Raw genomic sequence first — 6,035 nt, 5'->3', positions numbered from 1 at the left:
CGGGGTGGTTTTAGCTCTAGAGCCGACGTCAAACAATATTCGACAATTTGATACTTTGAGCAACTCCCGCGGCTTCTCAACTTTGACGGCAGCTACTTCCGAAGTTGCGATTAATTTCGCTCGGATTCGGTACGGTTCGCGTATGTCTGCGGCCTCTAAGTCGAGATTAGGTTTCCGACAACCCTTAAGACTCTCTAACTAGACTGGAACTTAAATCTAAGCTTTTCTAGTATTTTCTCTGAATAGGAAAACACATGGAGATGTAAGCAGTAACGCAAAAATAATTAATGACAGCAGAATAATATTAAAAAAGTACCAATACAGCCAATAGTCAAAAGAAACTGCTACAAGTAAAGTTGGTTTGAGCATGAGAAACAAAAAGTAGAATAAATAATAAAATTAAATTGTTGTTTTCTCTGTTCCTAAGGATATAAGACTTAGGGACAGACAAACAAATAAGAGCATACGGGAGCAATGTACCATCCAGAGCATCAACAAATGAACCGATTAGCTGACATCTCTGTAAAAATAAAAAACCTTTGCAGGAGAAGACCAAAAGGAAGACCAAAGAAAAGATGGAAGGACAACCTACTGACAACAACAACAGAAACAGAATGAGAGGCAGAATTTAGGATGAGGAAGAAGTTATTGGAATTACAGTTACAAAGAACAAAAGTTAGGTTAGTTAAGAACGACTGTTAATGGTGTTTTAAGTAAATATCATTCCATTGATTGATTGAAAAATAATGTTGCTATAAATTGGGTGTAGTGTATAACATAAATTATTCTAGAATATCTCTCCAGAGAACTTTGCGACAAAAACTGTTTGAACGCAAGCACATTTCCGTTCAAACAGTGTCGACTGTATAAACTTCCAGATGGAATTTCTGAACAAGAAGGTTTGCGGTCGATTTGGACAATTTTCATGGAGGCAAAAAAGCTTCGCGCCATCGCATTATATTCGGTCGGCAAAGAAACAATAATTCTCCGGCTTCCAAAATTAATCATCCCGATTTTATGAATGCCCACTGTTACGAATTTAGCGAAGTTCAGTGCATAAACTGAACGTTTTGGGTCGCGTAAATCATCCGAAACGGATTTATGAAACATTACGCGTGATGCTTAATTATTCCTATAAATCATTCGAGAGCGCGATCTTCTCGAGTGGGTCTCTTTGCCGAAAACTTCTTTCGACAACACCAAGAGCAAACGAATCCGTTTTTATGTTTCTGATTTATTTTTAGAGTAAGAGAATTAAGTCTTCTAGAAAATGTTACGAAAAACTTTCTATTTATTGAAAATTAATATTGATCCTCATGCCATTGCTTTTGCTGATGTTGAAAACTTCGACAAGTTCTTCTTCTTCTTCTTCGTTTGACTATACTACGAATTGACAAATCCACATGTTTTATTTTGTAATGTGTTTTTAGGTTTTTGGATAGGAAATTTGATGAGGATTCTAAAAATGTGCTTAAAACAACACAGTTCCTGGCTGTCCTTTCAAACTGTGTTTCTGGCAGTTTAAATATAACACGACTGTACCAAATTTTGTGTTTTTTTTCAGGTTATTGAATAGGAAATTTAATGAGGATTCCAAAAATGTGCTTAAAACTGTCATTTTCTTACTCCAAGTGGGTTTTACCAACGATTTTGTCCTTGACTGTCATTTCAAACTATGTTTCTAGCTCTTCAAATTTTTACATCGCTTTTCTCCCTGGCTGTACCAAATTTTTAGTTTTCTTTTCATCTCATTGAATAGGAAATTTAATGGGGATTCCAAAAATATGCTTAAAACAGTCACTTTATTTCTCCAAGTGGGTTTTACCATCGATTTTGTCCTTGACTGTTCTTTCAAAGTATGTTTTTCGAACTTTGACACCGCTTTTCTCACTGACTGTACCAAATTTTGTACTATTTTTCCAGGTTTTTGAATAGCAAATGAATTGAAAATCAAGGAGGATTCCAAAAATGTGCTTAAACCTGTCATTTTCTTACTCCAAGTGGGTTTTACCAACGATTTTGTCCTTGACTGTCGTTTCAAACTATGTTTCTAGCTCTTCAAATTTTGACATCGCTTTTCTCCCTGACTGTACCAAATTTTTAGTGTTTTTTCATGTTATTGAATAGGAAACTTAATGAGGATTCCAAAAATGTGCTTAAAACTGTCATTTTCTTACTCCAAGTGGGTTTTACCACCAATTTTGTGCTTGACTGTTCTTTCAAAGTGTGTTTTTCGAACTTTGACACCGCTTTTCTCACTGACTGTTCCAAATTTTGTACTATTTTTCCAGGTTATTGAATAGAAAATGAATTGAAAATCAAGGAGGATTTCAAAAATGTGCTTAAAACAATGATTTTTTTACACCAAGTGAGTTTACAGGCGATTTTGTCCCTAACTGTACTAAATTTTGTACTGTTTTTCAGATTATTAAATAGGAAATTCAATAAAGTTTCTAAAAATGTGCTTTAATCAGTTATTTTCTTACTCCAAGTGGGTCACGTGGCTGCCTAGCTAAGTTATCTTCTAACTTTCTCCCTAACCTAACTTAATCACGTGATATTTGTCATGTCAAAACTGTCAAAGTTTTATTTTTATTATTATTTTGTTTTATAAAATCTGCAAGAATTAAAGTTTCACACAGTTTTCCAAACAAGACATGATTCTGAGATTTATGGCAGTTATTTTGACAATTGTCACGTGAACGTCTAGCTAAATAGTGTTTTAGAACCACGTGAAAGCTGTCCCTAACGTCAAAACTGTCAAACTGTACTCAAAAGTTCAAATCAGGGTTTAGAAAAGTTTTCTGGTAGTATTGGAAATAAAACGCGTTTCTTAGATTTATGACAAATTATTTTGACAGTAGTCACGTGACTGACTAGCGAAATTATCTTTTTTTTAAAAACCACGATATCTGTCACTAATTTCAATATATTCTTAGAAAACAATTCATAAGAAAATAAAAATCTGTATTTTTTGAGTATGGTTTATGTAGCAAAACACGCTATATAATAATATAAAATGAAATTTGTTTTTCTTTTAAAAATTGTTTATTTTTTGATCTACCGTTTTCTACCATTTTTTGACCGATTATTCTACTATTATTAAATATTTTGACTTAGCAACACTGCCGCTGTTCTTCCTGACCAAAATGTGCTTAAAACAGTATTTTTGTACTCTAAATGGCTTTTACCAGCGATTTTTCAGTTTCTGACGTTTCTGACTGTCCTTCAAACTGTGTGTTCTGGCAGTTCAAATTTTGACACCGCGTTTCTCCCTGACTGTACTAAATTTTGTGCTGTTTTTTCAGATTATTGAATGGGAAATTCAATCCAGATTCTAAAAATATGGTTAAATCAGTCATTTCCTTACTCCAAGTAGATTTTACAGGCGATTTCGTTTCTGACTATCGTTCAAATTTTGACACCGCTTTTCTTCCTGACTGTACTAAATTTTGTACTATTTTTTCAGGTTATTCAATAAAAAATTTAATGACGATTCTAAAAATTGCCTAGAATCTGCAAGAAATAAAGTTTAATACATTTTTCTTACAGTTTTCGAAGCAAGACGTGTTTATGAGATGAAACATATTTTGACAATTTTCACGTTACCGTCTTAGCTCAATAAAGTTGTAGACCCACGTGACAACTGTCACTAACGCCAAAACTGTCAAACTGTGCTCAAAAGTTCAAATCAGGGTTTAGAAAAGTTTTTTTGCTGTATTCGATACCAAACGTGTTTCTGAGAATTATGACAGTTATTTTGCCAGTAGTCACGTGCTTGCCTAGTTAAATTATTTTCTAAAACCACGTGATAAATGTCACTACTATGAAACTGAATCACGTGATATACTGTCTACGTGAATTTACAGTTTAACACAGTTTTCGAAACAAGAGTGTTGTTGTGTTGTTGTTTCTGAGATTTATGACAGTTATTTTGACAATTGTCACGTGACGGCCTAGTTAAAGAGTGTTCTAGAACCACGTGACAACTGTCACTAACGTCAAAACTTGACTAGAATTTGCAAGAATTACAGTTCAACATAGTTCACAAAACAAAACGTGTTTCTGAGATTTGACAGTTATTTTGTCAATTGTCACGTGACCGTCAAGTTAAATAGTGTTCTAGAATCACGTGACAACTCTCACTAACGTCAAAGCTGTAAAACTGTGCTCAAAAAGTATGTATTTTTAAAGTATGGTTTATATAGCAAACTGGTATTATATTTTTCGATGAAATTTGTTTTCTTTATAATTTTTTTTTAATTTTTGATCTACCTTTATCTACTATTTTTTTACCAATTATTAAATTTTTTGACTTGGCAACACTGAATATAACCAAAACCTGTTTTACCATACGTCCATGTTTCCTACCTGACATTGTCCTAATCAAACAGTATGCAAATGGCCTAAATGGTCTCGCCCATAAGTCGTAATTTACCAAAAGACTCTGTGCGAATACCTTTAATTGTCTTCATATCCGGTGCAAGTTTGCAATTTAGGCTGCCATAATGGCAATTTAATTTCTTCATTATCCTGTGCGGTTATCAGATCCACATAACTATTTCCGCACGTTCCTTCTTTAGCTGCGGGGGGTTAATAGGAAGCTAAAATTAAGTATAGTTTCTCGAAAAAACATAATTTGGAAGTGGGGATTTAATAAAAACCTGATTAAAATCATAAAGAGCGATTTACGCAGGCCAGGATCGCGAGAATTGGCTTTTTTTGCCATTTCAGAACGATAACCTCATAAAAGAGACGTTCCGGTGCAGATAGTCTGCAGAATTGTACTTACAGAACTATTATTCTAATGGAGTTTTTGCCCTGTGTATGCACCCTTGTTTTAAGGGCAGTGACGTCCCTTTCACCACTTGTCATTTTCATGGGAATTTACATAATTCTAATGTTGGCAGTTTGGTGTAAACATTTCACATTTCAACTCATCCATCCTTTTACAAATTAGTTGCAACAGCACATCAACATTGTGTTAGACACATTACAAAAACGTAATTTTTTGTTGGGCCGGCGCTGTACTTTGCACGGAAAATGCAAAGAAAAGCAGACTAATTTCCATTTCCATTACATTATCCATAAAAGGAAACGTACTACGAAGGATAACTGCGTTTTTAATTGTGTTATTCAAAGTATTAGTTTTAATTATGGGATGGGAGGCGATTTGCTGAAAAACATGGGCGCCAGCCTTGCCATATTACGGAAAATATGCCTTTGTCTCAAGTCTGATTGCGTCGTTTTTCCTGTCCTGTGGGATCGGCTATTTCTGCAAGATTTATTAGTCAAAAAGTGAGGAAGTTATTACGATCATGCTGTGTTGGTTCAAAATTCAGGAAATACCTCACACAAGTCCTTTGCCCTACTCTTGCAGCGATATTGGCTACTTTCTTAACATATTAAAGAAGTAATCCTGTAATACAACACAGAAAAAACTCACAAACAAAATAACTCACACTAAAATAAGCTTGTCAAAATTTGCATATGCCACTATAGTTTGACATATTTTTGACTCGTTTATTGTTGTTTGTTATTGGGAATATCTGCCGTGGAACTATGTAAGGAAATAGAATAGAAATTTCTAAGTTACATAGTACCCTTACTGTTTTTTTTTCTGATATCAAATATATCTAACTTATTGAGGTTATGTTGGTAACTTATCAAAAATATAAATTGTAGTTGTCAAACGTAACAAATGTTGCTACAAAAACAAAAATTATTGAACTATTTGACTAATATTTGCATTTACTGTCAATCAAAACCAACTTGACAAATCGTCAAGTCACCTAACGTTTTGTCTTACAATTTCAACTTTTGCAACTGTTAATCTCCGAATTTCCAACGATTAATCTACATTTTGAAGGTAACGTGACTGTTTTTGACAGATATCAACTGGCCTTTACAGTGTTGCCAACTCAAAAGTGCATTATCAACGTCAAGTGATATTTCTCTTACAATTTCAGCTGTTACAACTGTCTAAATTTAATTCGGCATTTTTTCTTCGTCCAAGCTGATTTTTTATGGTCACG

The 6,035-nt window shown here is 34.0% G+C and overlaps 1 long non-coding RNA gene across 1 annotated transcript; it reads right to left on the bottom strand.

The window, feature by feature from the left end:
• Positions 1–5,109: 5,109 nt before the first annotated feature.
• Positions 5,110–5,608, bottom strand: LOC145740459 (uncharacterized). The gene is made up of 2 exons (XR_014181435.1): positions 5,350–5,608; positions 5,110–5,275 (listed from the first exon to the last, which is right to left on the bottom strand). It is a non-coding gene; the product is annotated as an uncharacterized LOC145740459 (long non-coding RNA).
• Between the last annotated feature and the right edge of the window lie 427 nt (positions 5,609–6,035).

The sequence above is a fragment of the Ips typographus genome, linkage group LG1 (assembly GCF_016097725.1).
Source record: "Ips typographus isolate SLU linkage group LG1, UJ_Ityp_2.0, whole genome shotgun sequence".
NCBI classification, from domain to species: domain Eukaryota; kingdom Metazoa; phylum Arthropoda; class Insecta; order Coleoptera; family Curculionidae; genus Ips; species Ips typographus.
Note: the sequence above shows the minus strand (reverse complement) of the source record. Positions and strands in the feature narration are given on the sequence as shown.